Here is a 24,962-nt window from a genome sequence, read left to right as displayed (position 1 = left end):
ACCTGCCTAAGACCTCGGGCATTGGGCTGTACATGGCAGCTGGGTCTTGACTGAGTGATGGGCGAGGAGAGAGAGAAGATGGATGGGGAACCGCGGGCATAACTGTGGCGCCTCATCCTAAATCTGCAACTAAAACCTAATCCCTGGTTCCCCTCATAGGGTTGTAGGTGGACGAGAGGACGTTTTGAAGTGCTGGCTCCCTTGTACAGTGAGTTCCTATCTTTGGCATTTATTCAAGAGTTTTACACAAATTATTATTTTTAAGAGTTTGGTTTATGTTTCTGTTTGCAACACATGAAGAGATATGGCAGAAATAACATAACAAACTATGAAAATAAAATAACAAAACTAAGAAAATATGAAGATAAAGAAATTTAAGCTAACAGTGCAGTTGTCACAAGACAGTGAAATTAATGACCAAATCACTTGACTAGAAGATATTTTTCATAGGAATCTGGAAGGTGGGGATATCCCTTTTTCTGGGGAAGTGAGGGGAGCTTTTATATATGAGGTAGGATTTGAGATGCATTTTATATGTTTTAATAAAATCTGGAGAGGCAGAGAGGAATGGGGATGTACAGAAGCAGATGCAGAGAGGAAGACAAGCAGCAGGTGTATTGCAGAGACGATGTGTTGGAAAACAAAGTCTTAGGCCAAGAATGAAGGAGGGGGAGGGGGACAGAGGAAGGTTGGGTGTAGAACAGAATGTTTGGAGTAGGAGAGACAGGATAGTCTGTGTCTTGCAATTACCATCTTCTTGGCAGAAGCAGGAGAAAGGGCATTTAATCAAATGTGAGGGGAGCAGAGATAAGCTTGAGGGTGTGATAAAGAGGGGGAAGGTCTAGATATCAATTTCTAAGGGTTCCAGGGACTGGGGAGCAGACAAGTGGTCAATAAAAGCCTTGCCTCGAACAAAATCAGAAACGACAAGCTCCCCTCCCCGCCTTCAGTAAATACACACACGGACTCACACACACACACACACGAACACGCAGCCGAGCGATGGTAGCAGAGCTGACCTAGAAGCCTGACTGGCAGGTGCTGAAGAGGACGTAGGTGGGTGTTACAGGAGGAGAGCTGGTGACAGTTGTGCAGGAGGCGAGCTGAAACATGTTCACTAAAGGGAATGTCCTTTTCTTATCGCCTCTCACGCTCCCTTTAGGAAAATAAGAAAAAGGTAGAACGAAAAGCTGAACAAGAAAAGGGAGGTAGTTTTATTTCATGAAACAGAAAATGGGCAGGGCTTTGGCGTCTCCTCACTCCTCATCTCCTAGGGAGAGGGCTAGTGTAGTTGGCCGCCTTCCTTCTCTAGCGTGCAGTTGATGAAAAACACGGGGAGTGGAGAAGCCACAGAAGTGCCCTTTGGGAAAGAGAGTGGGCCCAGGAGCCCGTGCCCAGCGCCACACTCTGGGACGAGTATGTCGTTGGCGCCAACTGTGCAAGAGGGCACAACTAACGTATTTGTGAGCAGACGGGTACAGCTTCGGTTGGATGGGCTCACACGTCAGGATGGCTGTACTTCGTTATTGCAGACATAAAAGAGGAGCAATAAATGTACCATTTCTTTTTCTTGAAGCTCTGAATTCAGCTCACTGTTCCCATCGATTGGTTTTCACAGGGTCTCACCAAGCATCATGGTGTGCTTAGGCTGGGGCGGGTATCTGGGGTGAAGAACTGTTTAAATACCATTGTGGTTAATTCAACTCTTAGGCCAGGAGAGAGATTTTGTCCTTTTGTTTTGTTTTGTTTTGTTTTTCCTTTTTTGAGGTAACGTTCAGTTTTAATATGTGCATATCATTCTGGGTAATGCAAACCCAGACAAATGCTCCACATTAGCATCAGTCTTACGATAGTTTGCACCTGGCATCAAAGCTGAGAATAATTAGTTGTCCCGATTCTCACTCCTTGATGCCAGGGGGTAACGTGTTGTAATGGTAGGGTATTAAGGACATCTGTGTTTTGGGGGGGCTATTTATGAAAAATCAGTTTATGATTCAGTGTACCACCATGCTTCTTGTTATAATGAGTTTATTCACATAAAGGTCAAAATACGCAGAAGCATTTGATTTTAACAAATAGCGGTTAGATTTTATGCTAGATTGGCAAAATGACAAATGGTGTGATGGAAAGAACACTGGACTGTAAATCAACTCATGGGGGTTTAATCCTGGCTCCTTCATGTACTGTCTAACCTTGATCATTTAACTTTCCTGAGCCTTGGTTTCCTTTCCTATAAGATAATCCGAGTCATGACTTGCATTCCAAAGTGGTTTCCTGGTTTAAAATGTCTAACAATAGTGACAATAACTCTGTGAGTGTGGATTTACTTATGAACAGTCCCATTTCTCAGATGATGAAACGGAAGCCACTAAGGCGTTTTTGAAGCCCCTAGAAAGTGGTCGAAGTAGGACATGACCCACTGCTTCCTGCTCCCAAACTGAAGATTGGACCCACCACTCCCCAGTGTGTTTTTGGCTTGATTTCTTTACAAGGAAATTGCTGAGGATCAAAAGGTACCATCCAACCTTCCTCTCCACCCAGCCACGTGCGACCATGGTCACACCCTGAAATCTATCCACACCAGTAACTGTGTCCTCTCAGGCATCTTGATTCGAGCATCCTGGTCCCTGGTCAACAAGCACGGTTTCAGAATTCCTTTATTCCCTGATTGTCTCTGCTGCAATTTTTTTATCTTATCGAGTCCCCCAACCCAATGCCACTGCTTCTTCTCATTATTCATCAACCTGTCACCTCCTCTTTTTACTTTTGTCGTCACCCAAATTGATTTCATGGTCTTTCACCATATCCCTTCCTCTCAGACACCCTTAACTCTCCCGCCTCACTTTTCTGTCATTGTTTTTGTTGGACTAAACCCCAACCTTGGGTAAAAACAGCCATCCATCTTCACTGTTCCCGTACAGTGGCGGCCAAACTTTACCGAAGAAAATCATAAAGCCTGACTTACTGGTTTTACATTAAATGATGACTGTAAATTTCAAATGGCATTCGGCCATCGCCTACAGTTCTCTAGTGAGTTCCATCTCTCTCTCTGAAACAATTAATCTATCCCTTCACCTTTCCTGTCAAACATCCCACGGTTTCTAATTCCCTAACTGATGACCTTTCCTTCTCCACCACAGATCTATATGAAGTCCCCCCAGTTCTGTGGGGGAAATGTCACAGGACCCCCAGGGGATGACTGAAACCCTCAGTAGTACCAAACCCCGGATGTGTAGGTTTTTTCCTATATAGGCCTACTTCAGAGATGTTGCGGGTCTGGTTCTAGGCCACCACAATAAAATGAATATCACAATCAAGTCAGTTAAATGAATTTTCTGGTTTCCCAGTGCACATAAAAGTTATATTTACACTATATTGTAGTCTATTAAATGTGCAATAGCATTACATTAAAAAAAAAAGTACCTTAAGTAGAAATACTCTATTGCTGAAAAATGAGAACCATCATCTGAGCTTTCAGTGATCTCTGGTCACAGAACATCATAAGAAATATAATAATAATAATAAAATTGAAATATTGTGAGAATCACCAAAATGTGACACAGAGACACGAAGTGAGCAAATGCTGTTGGACAAATGGTACCAATAGATTTGCTCACCGCAGGGTTGCCATGGATCTTCCATTTGTTTAAAAAAAAAAAAGCAGTATCATAAAGTGTAATAAAATGAAGTATACCTGTACACACACGCCTATGGTAAAGTTTAACTCCTAAATTAGTCACAGTAAGAAATTAACAATAAAAACTTATAAAATAGAACAATTATAACAAAATACTGTAATAAAAGTTATGTGAATGTGCTCTCTCAAAATATCTTCTTATACTGTACTCACTCTTCCTGTGATGTGTGAGACGATAGCCTGCGTGTGATTAGACGAGGTGGGATGAATGACACAGGCCTTGGGACACAGCGTCAGGCTGCTACTGACTTTCCGACTACACGTCAGGAGGAGGAACGTGAGTAACTGAAACTGCGGAAAGAAAACTGAAGAAAGGACGGGACTCCTGTACATCTGCTGGCATCTGTTCTCATGTTTCCTGTGTTTCCTCATAGAATGCCCTCCCCGTGTGCCCATCCAAGATCTTTCCCTTTATTCTCAACTCAGGATCCTGTTCTCTCCTATTTCTACAAAGTTCTCTCCTTCAGTTGCTCTCCTCCTCCCTTCCTCTTTATTGATTTAGTGATTATGATCCTTAAATTAGCAGGATTCTCAAATATTCCATGTTTTTAAAAAAACAAACAAACAAACAAAAAAGTTCCTTGATCTTGCATCTCCCATTCATTACCTTCTTGTTTTTCTGCTCATCTTTACAGCAAAACTTTTCAAATGAGTTGGGTGTACCTATTGTCTTCTCTTCCTCACTCTCCACTCAATCGCCATAGATTTCAATAGGATGTTAATCCCCATCTCTCACTAAAACCTCTTTTCGGGACGCCTGGGTGGCTCAGTGGTTGAGCCTCTGCCTTTGGCTCAGGGCATGATCCTGGAGACCTGGGATCGAGTCCCACATCCGGCTCCCTGCATGGAGTTTGCTTCTCCCTCTGCCTGTGTCTCTGCCTCTCTCTGTGTGTGTCTCATGAATAAATAAATAAAATCTTTAAAAAAATTTAAAACCTCTTTTCAAGATCAATAATGATTTCTAAGGTGCCAGAACCAATGGGCAGGTCTTTATTCCAAATTTACCTGAACTCTTGTCAGCATTCAATATAGTGGACTACTTATCTCTTGAGCAACTCTCCTCTTTTGGATTCCATAATAGCTTGCTGTCTTGTTTTTTCCCTTCCATGTCTCCAATTATTTATTCTTAATTTCCTTGGGTGGCTTCTCAATCTCTACCTGTTCTCCAAATGTTGAAGTGATTTCTCTCCTTAGTCTATGCTTCCTCGATGACCTCAACCAATTCCATCACATTAAATACCATCTATAGGTAAGTGACTCTCAAATTTTATCTCCAGACTTACCTCCTGAACCCCAGACTCCAGTTTCTCAAGTCATAAATTTAAGAGTAACTTTTGATTGCTTTCTGTACTTTGCTGTGCTTTCCCACATCCAGATAATCTCTATACTTTGTTGTTTATTATCTCTAATATATCTCTCTTTTCTTTGTTGGTGTGACTACAGCCCTGGTTTGAACTACCAACATTTCTCCTATCTGCACCTCAGTAATTGCCTCATATCTGATGTCTCTGCTTCCTTGATTTTTTCCCCCTTATTGTCTATACCTTACAGCACTTAGAGAGGTATTTTAAAAGGGGAAATTAGACTGGACCTTTCCTTGCTCTAAATCTGTTAATAGATATCCATTACTCTTGATATTTGAACTCTTGTTGTGCCCCATGTGGTTTCACTGACATTATTATGTCCTGTTCTTTTCCATCCAGCCGCACTGGACATGGTAAGTCTCCCCAGGGCCTTTGCACATTCTGTTCTCTTCCTAGAATGCTTTGCTCCTAGCTCTTGGCTTAGGTAGATCCTTCTGATCTTTTTGCATTTAGCTCAAGATCATGCATCCAGAGAGGCTTTGAATTGCCACCTTTTCTAAGAGTCCCACTTGCTTTTCTTTTTTCCCCTAATTACTTTTTAGCATTCACATTTTTTCTTTATAATCCTTCTCACAACTGAAATTACTTTATATATTTGTTTACTTGTTTACTATGTGTCTCTCTCAAGCAGACATTAGGAATTTGTTTATATTTTTTCAACTTTTCTCCAGTGCTTGGTATTACCCGTCCCCTAGTATGCTCTCACTAAGAATATTCGTTGAATGAATGCACATGCATAAGGGATGTGAACTGTTCATTGTGCCATACTGGCGTAATACATTCTATTTTTCACAGATGAGCTGGATTGGTTTAGGGGATCAGTAACACAAGTGGTCTGTTTTGGGCACTAAAAGGTAAAATCATAAGCCATATTGGCTATTGTTTGCCGCACAACAGCTCTCTTTCCCATATGAAGGGATATCTTTTGTTTTGCAGAATCAAAACTGGGCTAATAGGATATGGACGAACTGTAAAGAAATGTTGACTCAGGTAAATAAGGTCTATTAAGAAAAGTTTATGGGAAATGACATTGCATAGGATGAATATAATTTTAGTTCTTCTATGCTTTAAAAAACAACAATGAGTTTCTATGGCTTATTCGAGATGAAGGTCTGAAAAGAATACACAGTAGTACTCGGGCACTGCAGGAAATAGTCTTAAAACACTGATGTTATAGAGGTAAGAGATGGGAATCCAAGAATATCACTCACCATGATTCATTCCTAGCTTTTTTGTCCATTCCTGAAGGTTTTCTTTAAAAGTAGGTTAAAGCCCATTCAGACTGAGAGTTAACACAGACCCAGAGAAACTGCCCATTTATCACCTTAAGTATCTTGGTAATTAGAACTATGCTGCTTTGAAGGTCTCATACCTTTCCATTTTCATTGAATTCAAGGGATTAAAGAAATATCCAATATCTTGATGTCAAAGCTCTAAAACTCAGGATTTCAACTGGTACACATCCTGATTAGTAAGCCAAACTATTAGCTCCTATGTTGATCCAAAAATGGTATAAGTAAAAAAGTAAACCCTAAATATGTTTTTTATAAACATTCTTTCATTCCATGACCAATTTTGCATCTTTTTCCATTTGATAGTAAACTCAGAGGAATTGTTTGGCTGATAAACATTTTTATTTAGAGATCATATTTGTTATTTAAATCAGCATAGCACAATAGCCCATTTCAAAGCCTCGTATAGCCACCCTTGCTTAGCAACTCTACACTTTCTGCCAGTGTGTTTATTTCTCTTTTTCCCTTAAATTTCTTTCTTTCTTATAGAAGGTTAATTCAGCAAATGCTGTTAGATACAAAGAAAATCCAAGGAAGAAAGGAAAATTACCAGCCAGAATCAACTGTAGTTACATTTTGAAATATGATACTTTAGGCATGAGGCTAATTTTGAGAAGTGCTTCTAGCTTTGACAACAGTGTTGGGTGAAAACTTGGAAGAAGGCTGTATTGTAGATGTGAATTAATTAATTTTTGAAATAGTTTGGGTAGGTAAGGAAAACAAAGGCAAAAATGATCTATTGGGACTTCATCAAGATAAAAACTTTTTGCACTGGGGCAGCGGTTTCACACCTCCTCCAGCCCAGGGCCTGATCCTGGAGTCCTGGGATCGAGTCCCGCCTCAGGCTCCCCGCATGGAGCCTGCTTCTCCCTCTGCCTGTGTCTCTGCCTCTCTCTCTCTCTCTCTCTCCCCCTCTCTGTGTCTCTCATGAATAAATGAATAAAATCTTTAAAAACAAAACAAAACAAAACCTTTTGCACAACAAAGGAAACAGTTGACAAAAACCAAAGGGCAATTGGCAAAATGCAAGAAGATATTTGCATATGGCACACCAGATGAAGGGTTAGTTTCCAAAATCTATAAATAAGTCAGAATAATTATTTAAGAATAAATAAGTCAATCAAGAAATGGACAGGAGACGTGAATAGACCCTTCTCCAAAGAAGACATACACATGGCCAACAGACACATGAGAAAATGCTCCGCAGCACTTGGCACCAGGGAAACAAAAATAAAACCACAGAGACCCCCCCTCACACCTGTCAGAATGGATAAAATTAACAAGACAGGAAACAACAGATGTTGGCGAGGATCTGGTGGAGGGGGAGCCTCTTGCACTGTTGGTGGCAACGCAAGCTGGTGCAGCCGCTCTGGAGAACAGTATGGAAACGCCTCAGAAAGTTGAAACTAGAGCTACCTTATGACCCAGCACTGCTGGGGATTTACCCCAAAGATATAGATGCAGTGAAACACTGGGACGCCTGCACCCCAGTGTTCACAGCAGCCATGTCCACAACAGCCCAACTGTGGGAGGAGCCTCGATGACGTTGGACAGATGGATGGATAAGGAAGATGTGGTCTATCTATATATACAATGGAATATCACCCAGCCACTAAAAAAAAAAAAAAAAAAAAAAAAAAAAGAAAGAAAGAAAGAAAGAAGAAAGAAGAAAGAAAGAAAGAAAAAAGAAAAAAAGAAATCTTGCCATTTGCAATGATGTAGAACTTGGGGATATTATGCTAAGCAAAATAAGTTAATCAGAAAAAGACAATTATATGATCCCACTCATGTGTGGAATTTAATAAACAAAACAGAGGATAATAGGGGAAGAGAAAGAAAAATAAAGGCGAAATCATGGAGGAAGACAAACTATAAGAGACTCTTAATCATAGGAAACAAGCCGAGGGTCGCTGGACCGGGAGCAGGGTGGGGGGAAGGGGCAACTGGGGGATGGGCCTGAAGGAGGCACGTGATGTGATGAGCACTGGGTGTTACATGGACCTATGAGTCACTGAGCTCTACCTCTGAAACCAATTACACATTATGTGTTAATTAATTGAGTTTAAATAAAATTTAAAATAATAGAAATAAACAATTTTTAAAGTATAAACCACAATAACTTACGTAAAAAATGAAATAGTTTGAGCAAATCCAAAAATAGCACAGCAATAACACTGACATTTTGCTGTACTTGCTTGATAGAAAAGGTGGCGGTAATTCAACTTTTGAGGTTAAGATTTTTTATTTTTTGTTATTATAATGACCTTAACAAAAGACAGAACATTTCTTAGATAAAATATCGTACTTTTAGAGTTTCCAAACCTGAAATGATGATGGTCCTTTTCCCCCTATTATGTAATGGAGAAGAAAAATAATGCTAAACTGCAAAATAAGTATGAGAAAATCCATAAAGTGACATTTGTTGTAAGAACTGTTTTGAAACCTTTTTATTTTTTTAAATATCAGATTCTTTCATGGAGCACTTTTTGGGCATGCAGGTGCCCAGGCGTGTCTCCTGTCATTGCCACCCCGGATGGATGAGTTGCTGACATTGCCACAGCAACGGGGCTCTCTGAGCCGTTGGTCATGCTTCCCCTCCTCTCGTGCTGACGTTAGCATCCCGCATCCCGGGGGCAGGGGCGCCTACTGCGTGCCAGCTACAGAGGGGAATGGCCCATCTGCTCTGGGCCGGGCTGTAATTCCACCCCCGGGGATGGCTGCAAAGCGGGTGTGCAGTGGCCATTTACTCACAGGCCACGGTCGAGGAACTTTAGTCAGTTAATAGCCCATAACTCAGAATGGGGCCAAACATGCTAAACAGCTGTCTCTGCAGCTTCCAGGTCTTCATGAGTTTAAGCCATTACTACGGCTTTTGCGCCACAGGACCATGCTTGACAGTGTATAGAGTTCTGGGGGAAAGAAATCCTAGATTCCACTTTTGATGTTGGAGCTCAAGCACAGGTAGGGAGCAAGCACCTGATCACAAACTTAGTATAAGAGAGAAATTCAGCTGTAGGAGAACTAGAGAAAAATGTCCCTAATTTCTTATCTTTACCAATGTGGCCACGATGTTTAGGCCAATTCTGGGTGACGTCGGGTTATAGGCACAGCCCGCAGTGACCTCTTCCCCAAAAGACTCTGTATGAGTTCGTCTTTTGCACCCCAAGTGATTCTTCACTGACATTTTTTTTTTACCCTCAATGTACCCTTTCTAGTTCCTAAGCGATATTGCAGCCTCGTCTTCAGTTTGCCCTCTCCTTCACCTTGTGGTTAAATCTTGCCCATTAAGTGTTTCTCAAAGATACTCCCCTCCATTACACTCTGACTGCCGTTAATTTCAGTATCTCAAATTATACCACTCTAGAAGGTTCCCGAGTAGCATCCCAGGCTCTGATCTGCATTTTCCCCAATATATCCTCTGGCTCACCGTTCTCTAATTCATGTTGATCAAAGGCACATCTGACAATATCCCTCTCGGTTTAAAAGGCATTAATGGCACCTAATTGCCTCTAAGATAGACGATAAGCTTCTTAGCGTGATGTCAAGGCATTCCATAATTGAGCCTCACCCTGCTCTTTGGATATCATTTCCCATTGTACGTCCTTATTTCTTAAAATTTTATTTATTTAAGTAATCTCCACACTCAACGTGGGGCTTGAACACATGACCCCAAGATCAAGAGTTGCATGCCCGTGCAACGGAGTCAGCCAGGCACCGCCTCCCCCCACCCCGCCCCATCATACTTCTTTATTAATCCATTACACTGTAGCTACACTGGAGTATTTACTGTTCTTAAGATGGATCACATGCTCCCGTGTCCCCATGACCTAAACCCTAACTTCTTGAAGAATCCCTTTTCCTTCTCCACCTGTTAAAATATTTGATCTTCTTCAAGGCAAGCTTAAATGTCATTTCCTGATTATCCCAAGATAGAATTCATTGCTATTCCTAACAACCCTGTGTTTATAGTTACCTTCAGACCTTCTTTTTGTTACAGAGTGGTTAATATGCCTTCTCCCTGATAGATTGGAAGATCCTCGAACTTTGAAAAACTTCGGTCACCTTTGTAGCTACACATCACCTAGCACAGTTGTACTGTAATTTTTGCTTTCTGAATGTGTAGGGTTCTACTCCCCATATAGACTGTAGGGTTTTGACAGGCAGTGACCATTTACAATATGAGCTGGCTTCTGGGGCATTAGTTGACTTTACATTTGCTTTTACCAGTGAACATGCATCTGTAGGGGATTAGAAGGAAGCTATTAACTCTGATTCCCACTTCCAGTGATTTCTGGGAGGGCTAAGAGAAGTAACACCTGCAAAGCATTGGATGCGTAGTAGAAGCTCAGTAGAGGGGATGATTTGTTGGCTTTATGGTTGAGCTCCTTGGCGTATCATTTTATATGACTGAGCTTTGGCCTGAGCCATCTCATCTCAGGACTGATTGTCTCCCATAATAAAACACATGTGCAGTTTAATTCTAGAATACTCTCCAAAAGAACATTTCTCTTCCCTTCTCCCACATTGTACCTTCAGGCACTTTTACCGTGAAGCCAGTTGCTCTAGAACAGATGATCTATTTAATAGTACCTTGTAAATGCTTTTAATTTTGAAGAGTTTTATTACCATTATTGTTATTATTTTTATCTGTTTGTCTCTAAACTATTTCTTTGCAACCTCTTGCTTTGGTCTTTATGCAATATGGAAGGAAGTCTCACTTTTGCAGATTACCATGCCGGAAGCATCGTAGGCAACGAATATTTGTTGACTCAATGAATGAAGAATAAGTGAATAACCTCCATGCTCCTTAAGCAAAGAAGGACAAACTATTTACATGAGTTGTCCAAGTCAGTGCTGCAAAACTCACTTGGGCTTCTAGGCAGCATTCCTGGGAATGGTTTTCTATCCTGGGGCAGATGGATCTACGTCTCCCTCAAATAACAAGTAGATCCATTGAAAGAACAGTGTCATCGTGGTGGATGCAGGAATAATTGAAAAGAACATGAGGCAAGAAATTAATTTATCTGCTGGAGTTGATGAGGAAGTTACAGTGGAGAATAAATGACTATTAATCTCTACAGGATCCCTCCCTCTCTCATGACTTAATGAGGCTCTGTCAAGCAGGAAATCCATAAACTCTTGCATCCTGAAGAACAGTGTGGAATCAGGGTTCTTACTGGAAAGCTCAACTCAGGTCTGTGTGGATTTGGAAGTCTGTCCGAGTCCTTCTGGGCAGTGTGTGCTGAATGGCAAGGCAAACCTTCACAGTGACTCCTGAAACCCAAATGGGATTGAGGTGGGGAGTGGGGGACAAAGTTTATGAGGAAACCCCTTCACGTGTCAGGTCCTGGAATACTGTGTTGTTGGATCTTTCCTTCAGATTGGAACAGATGACTGGCCATTCTACTGCCCTCATCAACGGAGAACGTTCAGAAATGGAGTTTATTGAGAAGTGGGTCTTTTGTAAACGGCCGCTACAGGTTGGAATGATACCATGAGATCATAACATTAGCTACCTTATGTGCCTTTTTTTTAGAAAAAACAGTCCAGACGCTCTACCTCCTTTTCCCCTCCTCACGATCCCTGTCTATCTCATGTCCTATTTTCCAAACTATTTTTTGTTGTTGTTGGGGTCACTGATTAATAAGACTACGAGATCTTAATGGCAGAATGGATTATTTTAATCTTCATTTGACCTCCTTTCTAAGTGATTTCCTCAGCAATGAGTGAGTTCCCATCTCTGCAGTCTCAAAGTGGTTAATGGGGTGTATCTCTCACTCTTCGTTTAGTGCAGATTGTCCCTTCCCACTTATTTTTTCATAAGAAAATGTCTAATCTGCTCTTTGTGCTCCTGCATCAACATTTGTTGACTAACATTTGAGAGTTTAACAGCTAATATTTATTTGGACACGTATTAAAACACATGTGCTGGGACTATCCAAGATCCACTGGCACTCAAAGACCCATGTCATATTTAGAGGAATCTCTGCTATAATTCTACTGTGATTTTCATGTCTGTGCCCTTGAGAAAGAGCCCGTGTCTACAGTCTTACATAGTTACTCTGAATGCCATCACCAAATTAAAGGCAGGACAAAATGCTGAGATGATAAATTTAATCAGATTTCCCAGTGGTTAGAAACGTTTCACAGACATCTCTGCCCTGACACATCTATACTCCAATCTGTTGAATTCGGCTGTCACAATTTCACCCCAATTTACCCATTGCAAACACTTGAAATGCTGCCTTTAATTAATTCTCTGCACTCAGAACTTTGAGCAATGCCAAGTGAGTTAATTACCCAAGTTTATGGCTTTAAGCGTTTCCTAGATGCAAATGATGAAAATTCTTAGTGAGTGCCAGAACCCAATCTTCAAAGACTTCAGCCTCCCCCCTCCATAGCACTGTTCAGAGGAGCGAGAAGTGAGTGTACTGGGTTCAAAATGACCAGATGGCACAGAATAGTATCCAGATGAAATTTGCACCATCAACTAGCAGATAGTTGTTTTTAGAAACATCCTCACTTACTTTATTGAAAAGGTGGGAAGGTTCAAAGGAAAGCTGGAATCTGCTTTTGAGTAAATTGGATTAGAATTGTTGTTATATACATTCTCTTAGGATAAGTTGCTTATTGCCTTGTGCTAGGTGTCACAGTTGGAGGTCAGGAAGCAATCATGGATGCCAAAGTCTCCTGTTTTGGTGAAAATTTGTTTTATAAGGAGGTCTTTCTGCAATATAGGGAGGGAAGGAAGGAAAGAAATAACCTTTTTCTTCTCTGCAGGCATTCTAACGCATCATGTGCATTCCTCACGATAACTGTGTGATAGGTATTAATATCTCCATAGTTAAAGAAACTAAAGTTGAGAAAAAGAAACTAAATTAAAGATAGTTGAAGGATTTGAACTCAGGTTTGCCAGACTCTTGGGGCCATGCTTTCTCCATTAGACCACACCGTTCCTGTGGGTAATTTGATAAACGGTGTTCAACCCATAGGAAACTCGTTAGTTAAGTTTTTGTTGCTCCCCCTGAGACCACTGGGAACCCTCTGTTTGTTAAATTGAGATCCCGTGGTGTTACAATCACTACTACTCATAAGTAAGAGTTGGGTTTCTTCAGTTTCTTAAATAGAAGCACTTGTCTTGCCTCTCCTGGTAGAAGACAAGTCTCTGTGAATATTTCAACATAATGGACGTGATGTCACCAAGACACATGGCCTCAGGATAGCTAAGGGGTAGTTTGGTGTTCCAAGGTGACTTCAAATACAATGGCCCATTCTCAATTTTCTAGTTTCCATTTGTGGACATTAACCCCAAACTGTTAAAAGCATAAAGCTGACAGTATTTCCTGCAGGTCTGGGAGAAAGGGTATAGACAAAAGTTGAGACTCGTAATGGAGAATCAATTAGTATAAATGAACTTTCTACTGAGCAGTAGAAAAAGGATTTATTTAGTCTGATGCTGCCCAATTTTCTACCGCCACGCATGTCATCATTTTTCTTTTCTAAACATTGAATTCTTGCAGATTATTCTGGGAGTCTTAGTTTCCCCCAAGCTCACCTTCCCTCCCCAAAATGGCATCTGGCAACATTTGAACTGGTAAAAATTGTGTGTTGAGAGAACTGTGAAAGTTTTATCACTCCTTAGCACATAAGCTGGAAATCTTGATGTAGGAATCAGGAGAGAAAAGGAGCAAATGTTTACTAGAGAGAATTTATTGTATTAGGTGAGCAAGGTACGTTTACAATAGACTAAGCTCCATAGAATGGACGTAGCTGAAATAGTCTTCGGTTTTTTTACTTCTCACTTCCATTGTTGAATATAGTTTTGGCAGTAGTTACTTTTGAGTGAAGTGATGGCTCCAAAATCCCAGATTGGAGTCCTACCTCGGGCAACAATTAACAGAATGAGCTTGGGTTAGGCACCAGACTTTTTAAAACCTCAACTAGAGGGTATGATGCTGAGTGAAATAAGTCAGTCGAAGAAGGACAAACATTATATGGTCTCATTCATCTGGGGAATATAAAAAATAGTGAAAGGGAATAAAGGGGAAAAGAGAAAAGACGAGTGGGAAATATCAGAAAGGGAGACAGAACATGAAGACTCCTAACTCTGGGAAACGAACTAGGGGTGGTGGAGGGGGAGGTGGGCCGGGGGGTGGGGGTGACTGGGTGACGGGCACTGAGGGGGGCACTTGACGGGATGAGCACTGGGTGTTATTCTATATGTTGGTAAATTGAACACCAATAAAAAAATAAATTTATATGTTAAAAAATTAAAAAGAATAAAACCTCAACTGTCGTATGTGCAGAATGAGTACATTAGAGATGTCAATCATATTGCCTGCCAGGCCTACAGGCCCTTTTGTCTGGCTTTACTTAAAATGAGTAAGCTCACTGCCAATAGCCCCAGCAAACCGACCCTGGGCCGATGCTGACATAAGGTGGGCCAGCCAACTTTGAGGGGATTTGTCATGAAAAGGTGAGCTGGGATTTGAAATAGGAGTGGCACCAAGACAGGTCACGGTGAGTAGAAGTTAGGAGTACTTCAATGAAGCAACACCGAGACTGAGAAAAGATTTACAGACTCAAGGACAAGACTGAGTCAGTGATTATGTTAACACAGTCATTAGGACCCTGGGTTTTGGAGTTTGTGGACTCCTACCAGCTACATAATTATCAGCAATCTATATAACTTCTCTAAGGCCCTAAGGTTTCCTTTCAGTGAAATAAAGATAATAATAGTACTTTGGTCAAAGGACTGTTGTAACGATTGCATGAATTAGTCCACGGAAAGCCTTTAGAACACTATTTGGCACTTACTAAATCCTCTGTCAGTGTTGTTACTACTGTTACTGCCTGAGAAACACCATGCCACGTGCTGTGTATCGATCGATGTCAGTGAACCCATCAACAACTTTGGGAGGTAGCCTCTAGTCATATCTCCACTTAAAGATGTGGAAAATAAGGCACGGAGAGGTTAATTAACATCTTTGTGGTCACACAACTAGTAAGTAACAGAGCTGGCATTCAGACTTGGGGTCTTTGGCTCCAGAGCCTGTGTGTTGGCTTCTACTTTCACCTGATTGTCTGCAATCGATGTGTCCCCGCAAGAAAACAGAGCGGAGAGATGGTTGAAAGAGGAGCAAAATCAGCCCGAGGAGACTTACAGCTGCCCTGGTCCAAGTACAGGTCCGGGGAGGCCTGGCCATGCTTGGAGTCTGGTCTGGGAGTCCTGCAAGGTCCTTGGTTACCCCTCCAGAGGTATCCCTCTTCATGAGAGGGCGTCCGGGAGCCTCTGCTCTGAGCAGAACAGCAACAAAGAGGAATCCATGAGCTGAGCCAGTGGGTACCCATCTTAGCTCTAGGGAGGATGAGAGGGTTTTGTTCTGATGAAACAGGGGATGCTTCGTTTTGGCCTTTGCCGTCTACCTGACATTTAGTGTAGCGCAGAGTAGGGGCCCCTGAAATACTCACCCAGTGAAAGAGTAAAAGCCTGTGGTGCATTAAAAAATGTAGAGTATCACTACTTCCTTCTTTTTTTTTTTTTTAAGATTTTATTTATTTATTCATGAGAGGCGCAGAGAGAGAGAGAGAGAGAGAGAGGCAGAGATGCAGGCAGAGGGAGAGGCAGGCTCCATGCAGGGAGCCCGACACGGGACTCGATCCCAGGACCCCGGGGTCACGCCCTGAGCCAGAGGCAGGAGCCAAACCACTGGGCCCCCCGGGCTGCCCTCCTTCTAATCATCGATATCACTATTCCCTTTCTTTCAAAGACTAATCCCTCTCATACCGGGCTACACAGTTACAGAAAAGACCTTCTGCTAGAAAACTGAGAATTCGTATTATAGTCATAAAGCTGAGTGGTTCAGATTTCTTTTACTTGAAGGACTCAGAGAGCAAAAAAGGCATTTCAGGTTATTGTTCCATATTTATCATGTCAACAGTTTATCAGGCATGCCGAACTGCAAAAGGCCCATTATAGCTTCATTTAATGTGAAATACTGTGTTGTTAACTTGCTGTATTAAGTGTATTTCATCGTAACCATAGTAATTTCAGAGATCGCAGTCTCTCTCCATCTCTGCTAGTAGTTAAAATAAGATCTAACTTCTATCACTACGCACATCACATGCCAGCGAATATTGACCTTCTTGAGGGTCACACGTCTGTCCACTCTAAATTAGGATCTGTTAATGATACCATGTCCCGGGTCCCCAGAAATAGGTGTTTTTACACTCTGACTAATGTTGCGTTCTCTTCAAGCAATGCCCTTTTTTTCTGGCCCCAAAATTCACAGTAAGACCGGTGGTCGATGAATCTGAACACTTCTCCAGCTTCCCCTTGATCCTCCTGCATTAAATACTTAAATTTAATGCTGGAGCTTACAGCGCTACGAGCTCCAGGGAGAGAAGTAAATGAAAAGCCAACCTTTGGGCTGTGGCCCTCGCAGGCTTTCGCGTCGGAGCCCCCCCGCCCCCCGCCCCTCGTGGCTGCTGGACAGTTTGCTGCCTGGAAGCTCGTCAGAACTTTGTGGTCGACACGATGCAGAGGTTGGAAAACGTCGCTATTAAAGAACTGCAGTGAGCAGGGCTCTTTCGGGCCAAGTCCGTGTGCACCTGCAGAATTTTGTCAACACAGCCGGAGCCTGGGGGTTCCCGTCATTTGTGGCAGCACTTGAGAGGCTATGTTTGCTTTTTCTTGGGGAAAATTCAGAAGATAAAAAAGCTCAGCTGTTGTGAGAAGTTCTGAGCCTCTGTAGCCTTGGAGGATGGAGCCATAGAGGAGACGGGGAGGGGGTCATTGGGGCGGAGGCGGGGGATGAACATAGTCTGCTACCCCACGCGGCTGAGACAGGCTGCCATCAGAATTTATTTTTTTGTGTTTGTGATTATAAAAACTTAGAGTTTAAAAACTTGATTTATCATTCTGACACGTTTAGACGCGTACTGTAACTGCTATCCTGTGACTATGACTAGAGGGGCTGTAGCTCTGGGGAGAGGCTGTGTGTCTGGTTAGGCTGCAGCCCCCGCCCCGCCCCTTTGCTCAGCCCACGGCCCTGCTCCGTGGCACACAGTGGCCCCTTCTTAAGGCCTCTCTTCTCTTTACTTTCTGCCCAGGAATCTCACTCACTTTGCAGACCAGGCTTGGTCCTAGTACTTCCTCAAGACCCCACTCCAACGAATAGGTGGCTTCCCCTGCCGAGCCCCGCACGGCCAAGGCTCGGTGCCCTCAGCTCAAGCGCCGGTCCCCGCCTGGCAGGGCAGGGTGGCTACCTTCCGGCCAGCACATGCCAGCTCACGCCACATGCCGTGATGGGAGACGTGGTGCCCCTCAGCCGTATGGAAACAACATTGCAAAGCGTGCGAGGCCATCAGCTCAGGCCCTTTTGGGGAATCTCCCATCCCCAGCCATATGCCTGGTACTGCAGGTAGGTTTGTCTTCCTGCACACGGAGGGCATCTTTTGACAGTTCCTGCATCATACTCCGAGCTGCTCCCTCCTCAAGGGCTTTCCATGCACGCCTGGTTGCTGTTCAGGGAGGCAGAGAGAAGAGCCTTGGGTTCTACCGAGAATATGTTAATTATGATGCTGACAAACCTGCTTTAATGGGGCGATGGGGCTTTACTGGCATCTTTGTCCCAATCTTAGAAAACTCAAACAAAGCAGACAATTAAAATTTTACTTGCATTTTCACCTTGACCAGAGAATGATGATGATGATGATGATGATGATGATTATTGCTATGAGTTGAATAATGACACATTAGGGGACAGATGGGAGTAGATTTTGAGGAGCATCCAATGTCATTGGAGTTATTTGTTTTGCCACAGTCACGACTCCAAAAGCATGGAATGAGCATCAGATCAGAGAGATTTTACCGTAGCCCAGACCTGAGCGTGCAGGTGCAGAACCCAGCTGACGGATGCCCCGGCCTGTGGGAAGGGAGCGCCGTGCCACTGGAGCTTTATGAATGTGAGTAGCATTCGAATGTTCCTAAACGAATGAACCTAATTTTCCTAATTGTTTACTGCAGAGTAATTTTAACGGCTGTACCCCATGAAATACATACTGACAGTGAAATCGCCTTGAGAAGGTGTTCTATGACTTCCAGCACTATGATCCCTTGGTGGAATGTAGTTTTATGATGGATATTAATAGTTGGCCCGACTCTCCTTACCAGCCCATTATGTCCATAAATCGGTGCATCTGCAATATTTAAGAAAGGTGAATTTGTTAAAACTTAGGTTTATTCCTTCACATAATGATCTTTAGTGCTGGACAGGTGTTTATTAATTATGCAGTCGTGCTGAGCGTCTCCTCAATCCCTGGACAACCCTCAATGTAGCCTATGAGCTGTGAGTTGGGATTTACAGGAGAGAGATTTAAATCACTTGTAAGGCAAGTTCACTCTCTCAGCAGGCACCGACTGGGACTGGTGGTTGGCTGTCAGCCTGACCCCAGCTAGGCTGGAGGGCCGGCCAGCAGGAGGAGGATGCAGGCTGGCTCTTAAAGGTTTTGCATTCTCACAGTTGAATGGAGGGTGTGGACCCTTTGTCCCAAATCAGAAGCCGAAGAGAATATAAACACCTTCCCTTTTCAACCCCAGCCCAGATGCAAACAAAGCCTTGGAGGGAGAAGAGCCTTCATGGAAAGAAAGCCCCGTTCTGAGGGGGCAAACCGGAGTCCACTCAGGAGGGGAACGTGGAGCAGGAAGAATGGATGGGGATAGATTTGATGAGGGTGAAGAGGCCCTTACAGAAATCGAATACAATCAAAGGGAAAAGAAAAACAAGGGTTGTCTCCCTGTTTCTTCCTTCCTTACTCCCTGGGCGGGCAAGTGAGCCTCCACTGAGTTTTTACTATGCACCATGCACTGTGCTAGTTTTGCACACGTGCTGCTCCGATTACTTCTTACGATGGCCCGCTAAGTTGAGTCCATTTTTAGGGAACGGCTTGTGACTAGAATGGGTGCATAAGGACCAGCACACCAGGATGCAGTGAAGAGGATGTTACACAAATACAGCTTATCTGGCTCCAGACACAGACGCCAACACCTCGACTGCAAATTCACAAGCAGGTTCACTCATTCGTTTAGCAAATATGGAGACCCTAAGATGTGTCCGGCACTCAAGACTATTGCTCTCTCATTTCTTTGTTTTTAGGCTTTAGCATTAAAGCCTAAAAACAAAAACTCTCTCTCCTTGCCTTTTGCTTCGTATCCTTGTAAGTTCCCCTAAATGTGTCACTCGTGAAGGATTGAGGATGATGTTGCATCCCAGGTCCACTGTTTGGGGAGTGAAACGTTTTGTTACGCTGAGCCTCTGATTTTCCTCCTATAAAGTGGAGAATTGTAAGACTCTGACCTGGCGGTGTTGGGTGGTTTAAACGAGGTAATACATCTGAGAGGGTCCGCTGGGCAGATGGTAGGTGCTTAGCATAGGCGCGCCCGTTAATGTGTCCGCAAGATTCTTTTTGTGCAGCAGAAGCTGATCCGGACACGTCTCTGGAGAACAATAGTGCTGCTGATGGTGATGATGATGATGAATAACGACGAGGAAAATCCTTAAAAACAGAAGGGCCAAGCTGGCTGCCTAATCATGTGTTTTGTGTGGTTCACCCAAGGTCGAGAAAAAGTAGTTGCCGATATTTAAAACGAGACGACTTTGTATAAAAACCACAATTTTTTTGATTCTCTTGGAAAGTGGGAAGACCTGGAGGAAAGTGGGAAGACCTCAGGAGGAGGTTGGTGTTGCCACATTAACAGGGGCCGAGCAGTGACCTATGTCCTGGTGCGGGTGGGATAGTCTGGTTTATCCTTATTTTGTTAGGATAATTAGTGGTAACACGCCCTTTTCTTTCTGGTTTGGACCATATTTTATGTGCTCCCCTCGCCTCCAGGGTGCTATAGTGTCTGTCCACTTACCTCGACTGCCTGTCACTTTATGTGGCCCGCCTGCCCCGCTGAGCATTTGAATTTGTGACCTTTTTTTAAGGGCATCTTACTCCTCTTGACTTTGTTTCAATAGCATACTGCTTTCCAAAGGCTGCGTCAGTTTGGAGGTCGGGAAGATTTAGCTTCTCTCCCTCTAGAAACTACATTCACCAATCACTCTTGAATGCAAGAAAAGGGTAATGTCCTGTGAAGTGGCACCTGCCCTACGGAGAGCTTCCTCCGGCCTTGGTAATTCACTGGAAAATTTGGTCAGACCCAGACTGTCCAACTAGACAATTCATTTAGCTCTGCAAGGAAAAAAAAAAATCTGGAGTCATCCCCCAGAGGCCAATTCATTGAAACATTTAAGCAGTGGAAATAAAATATTATTTCCATGGCAATCCAATAATGGCCGGGTACTGTTATAGAGCTCCTTTCCTTTGACATAGGAGTCTCTCCTTCAGCATGCCGCGTGGGGTGGGCAGAGATGTGTTTTTATGTCTAGTTTTATAGGTGAAGAAGCTGACTGAGAGGTTAAGCAACAGAGCCCGACGTCACATAGCCCCTGGGTACAGAAACGGGCCTGGTCTTCAGTTCTAATGAAGCTCCTGCATCCCCTCTGCTGCAAAATGCATGTGTGCACACACTGCTTTCATTTTCTAAGGATATTTCTGTAATCTAGAGGCCCCTTTTACACACACACACCACTTATGGCCTAGTTACATATCAGGTGGTCCCTGGGATACAAAATCTATGACCTCGCCATTACGCTCTGCATGTTGAGAGCTGGGGCGGCTCAGTAAATACTCATTGTAGGCACACCATGGGCTGCATGCGGTCGCTCACCTCAAGACACTTACAGGTGAGGAGGGGAAAGGGACATTACTCAAATAATCACAAAATATGTAATTAGAAGTTGTAACTGGGTGGCTCGGCGGTTGAGTATCTGCCTTTGGCCCAGGGCGTGACCCCGGGGTCCTGGGATTGAGGCTCCCTGCATGGAGCCTGCTTCTCCCTCTGCCTGGGTCTCTGCCTCTCTCTGTGTGTGTCTCATGAGTAAATAAAAGAAATATTAAAAAAAAAAAAAAAAAAAAAGAAGTTGTAGCCGGATGGACATTACAGAGAGTGTCTGCCCACAGAGGATTTTGCATTCCAGTGAAGGAAAAGGACTAGGAGTGGTAAGAGGGCACAGGGCAGGGGGTGGGATGGGGGGGCCAGTAGGGTAGATCTACTATGAAAAGAAAGCTTTTCTCAGCAATTGAAATGTGACTTAAGAGCTAAAGTGGGGGGATCCCTGGGTGGCGCAGCGGTTTGGCGCCTGCCTTTGGCCCAGGGCATGATCCTGGAGACCCAGGATCGAATCCCACATCAGGCTCCCGGTGCATGGGGCCTGCTTCTCCCTCTGCCTATGTCTCTGCCTCTCTCTCTCTCTCTGTGACTATCATTAAAAAAAAAAAAAAAAAAAAAAAAAAAAAGAGCTAAAGTGGGGCTGGGGGTCTAAGCAGAGGAAAGAGGATGTGAAAAGGTCCTGAGGCAGGAAGAAGCCCGTCTTATTGGGAGAAGTTGTAGCTAGAGCTCCGACAGGGAAGGGGGGGTGTTTCAACCTGAAGCTGCCGGTCCATATCCAGATCACATGGGACTTTGGGGCAGTATTAGGATCCTGGTCAGTGTTCTGAAGGCAAAGAAGAATGAGTAGTAGTTAAGCAAGGGAGCAGCAGGATGAGATTGGAATTTTGAGAACCTCAGTGTTGCTGATATTTTAAAGTACAAGAGACTGAGGGGGCAGGGCCAATGTGCATGTGCACGTGTTACAACGCTGGAGGGTCTGGTGGCTGGACTGGGGCGGGTAAGGCTGGAGCGCAGACTTGGGGCAGGGCTAGAGGCAGTGTCAGGGGGACTCCAGGCTTCTGCCTTGGGTGGTGTTGGTGCCATTCATCGAGTGTAGGGGTGGAGAGGGGAGGAGCTGTGGGGAAGGCAGGATTAACACTAAAGAGTTGATACCAGTGGTTTGTCAGCAGGCGAACGTACCAACAGACACGTGTCTTCTGATCTCACGGGGGGAACACATTGCTGCCAATTTGTGGCCATTGAGTAGATAAACATGTACTGGCACCTACTTGGGGTTTTACTAAATATCAGTATTGTCAGCAGCTTGTTATTTCCTATTAACAGCATCTTCAAGGTGAGCATCTTGGGTTTCGCTGGCAAGAGTCATGGCACTGGGGATCCACTTAAAAGAATTTTAATCTAATTCTGAATAATCCTATCACGTCCGAGCTGCCTTTCCCGACATTACCCTCAACCCACATCTTATGTGCGGGTCCCTTAAACCATTATGCAGAAATCTGTATTTTTTCCCCTCGTATTAAACCGTCATTGTTTTCTGTTTCCATCACTACTTTGAAGGCTTCGTGAGGGCAGGGACCAAGCCATACCCACGTTTGTTTCCTAGCGTCCGGGACATGCCTGCACGTGGGATTCACACCGCAGAGGGTTGTTGAGTGACTGTCTCAGATCGTGGACAAGTTTTATATTTGTCACTCATTTGTCGCAGTTTGTCCCCACCGCAGTGACTGCAGGAGCACTTTCTAGGAAGTGGCGAGGAGGAGGTCTGAGACCTACACTGAAATATTTCAAGAGGCAGCTCAGTGAGTGCAAGGAGAAGCTGTGTTAGCAGCTTGCGGCGTGCACGGGTGCTCAGAACCATTAGTGGCCTGACGCGGGGAAGGGGTGCAGGTGAGGTCCCCACGGTGCCGCCGCGACACTTTGGGACTCGGGGCGGGAGAGACTGGGCCCGGGTCTTACCTGAGCTCTGCCCTTTGATGAAGCAGGGAGACAGCCTCCCGTGATTGTCCTACAGGCCCCTTTTAACCTACTTGGGGTGACCTACTCATTCGTCACAGGGCGTGGTTTGGCACCTCAACGAATTCAAAAGATGAAACATTCTTGTTTAGTTTGTTTTTTAAAAAAATACTCAGTATTGTTCCTCTCCCTGACTTTCCAACTTATCCTTGACAATATGCTTGCCGAAGTTCCACGAGGGACCTGCAGGGTGTGGATATCCAAGGGGCTCTCCGAGAGCGGGCGCTATGAATGTCGCGCAGAGCCACCGCACGCGGGCGGCCCGTGGGCAGAGGTGAGGGGCCTCCGGGGCTGGCTCGGGCTCCGGTGGCTCGCGGGGCCTGGTCCTAGACATTGGCCTTCAGCCGCAGAACGGCCAAGTCCAGAAAGGAGACTACAGGCTCTGACAGGGAAGACAAGAAAGCCCAAGTGGCCGTGATGGACGGAGCCTCAGTCTAGCGAAACAAGAGCAGAATTTAGAAGCAGCCCCTTCTAAGACGCAAGCATCCGCGTGGCCCTGTGGCCTTTGACATGGTGGGTTCTTTGGGATAAGCCATCTTTTACGTAACACTGAGTTTTCCTACGTGGCATGAAATGGATATTTCTACTTAATTGCTTTTATTAAATGAATGCTACCGTCTTTGCTATTCTGGAAAAGGCATTTGTTTGGTGTCGAGAGCAATGTTGGGTTTGCAGCCAAGCCCTGTTATTCACTGGTCTTGCACCCTCAGGTACATCGTGAGTATTACGAGGGGATTGTGGAACGTGTCAAATGTGCAATAGATTTTATTTGTACTCACATAAACATCTTCTTGGTCATAATTGGATCATCCTTAATGGCGGATACAGCAGTATTTTGCAAGTATTTTCTCCCCCATGTGAGTTATTAAAAACTCCTTCCTTGCAGTTGTCGAGGTCCAAAACCTTGACCCTCAGTTTCTCTCAGATCCCACACTCAGCTGGTCAAGACATCCCGCTGGCTCTACTTTAAAAATAAAACCGGAATCAACCACTTATTACTGCCTCTCCTGCTACCATTCCTGACCGCAGCTACCATCACTTTTTATTTGGATTACCACAGTGCTCTGGGGCTCTGATTTCATTCCAGAATCATCCACAGAAGCCAGATGGTCACTTAAAAATTGAAATCAGATCGTTATCACCCCTCTTCTCAAACCTTCCATTGACCACCTATATAATCCAGAATAAAGGTCAAAGCACTTATAAGGGCTGACGAGGCCAAGTGTGATTTGGCTTCTCATGACCTCTCTGACATCCTCTCCTCTTGATCACTGCTCACATCAAGTGTCTTGAGTATTTAAGGTTCCGGTCCAAGTGCCTTGAGTATTTAAGATATGCCTTGTCTCAGGGCACGGACTGTTCCTTCTACTGAAATTACTTTTGTTTCGGATCTTTATATGGCCAACTTTGTTATCTGCTTCTAAAATGTCACCTTCTCAGCAAGACTTGTCCTGACCGTCTTCATTGAAATTACAAACTTCTGATGCATGCCTCCTCAACTCCTTAATTTACTCTTGCTCTATTTTTATGACTTTTTGTTATGGAAAATTCCAAACATATACAGGAATATAGTACAATGAAACTCCAAATATCACCCAATTTCAACGATGATCAACTATGGCCAATCCTGTTTCATTTACCCATATCCACGACTTCTTACCTTACATTATTTTGAAGCAAATCCAAAATCCTATAATTTCACTTGTTATACAGTCCCTTGTCATTTTTTATTATTCAGAATTTTATTTTTAAGTACTATATGTATTTTAATATGTGCACATGTGACATATTTTATGTACATAGGTTAGGTGGGTGTTTAA

The 24,962-nt window shown here is 43.7% G+C and overlaps 1 protein-coding gene and 1 long non-coding RNA gene across 4 annotated transcripts in view; one reads left to right on the top strand and one right to left on the bottom strand.

Annotated features, from left to right (window-relative positions):
- Positions 1–24,962, bottom strand: part of KCNMB2 (potassium calcium-activated channel subfamily M regulatory beta subunit 2) — a 198,357-nt gene that overhangs the window by 50,355 nt on the left and 123,040 nt on the right. The gene's annotated exons all lie outside the window — the stretch shown is intronic.
- Positions 1–24,962, top strand: part of LOC144302758 (uncharacterized) — a 217,537-nt gene that overhangs the window by 167,659 nt on the left and 24,916 nt on the right. The window contains exons 4-6 of one of the 2 annotated variants that reach the window (XR_013369818.1): positions 17,466–17,776; positions 18,179–18,320; positions 19,294–21,199. This is a non-coding gene — a long non-coding RNA (uncharacterized LOC144302758). Of the gene's footprint in view, positions 1–17,465; positions 17,777–18,178; positions 18,321–19,293; positions 21,200–24,962 lie in introns of those variants that run through there. The other variant, XR_013369819.1, reaches the window with a different exon arrangement.

Source organism: Canis aureus, chromosome 31 (genome assembly GCF_053574225.1).
Source record: "Canis aureus isolate CA01 chromosome 31, VMU_Caureus_v.1.0, whole genome shotgun sequence".
NCBI classification, from domain to species: Eukaryota; Metazoa; Chordata; class Mammalia; order Carnivora; family Canidae; genus Canis; species Canis aureus.
Note: the sequence above shows the minus strand (reverse complement) of the source record. Positions and strands in the feature narration are given on the sequence as shown.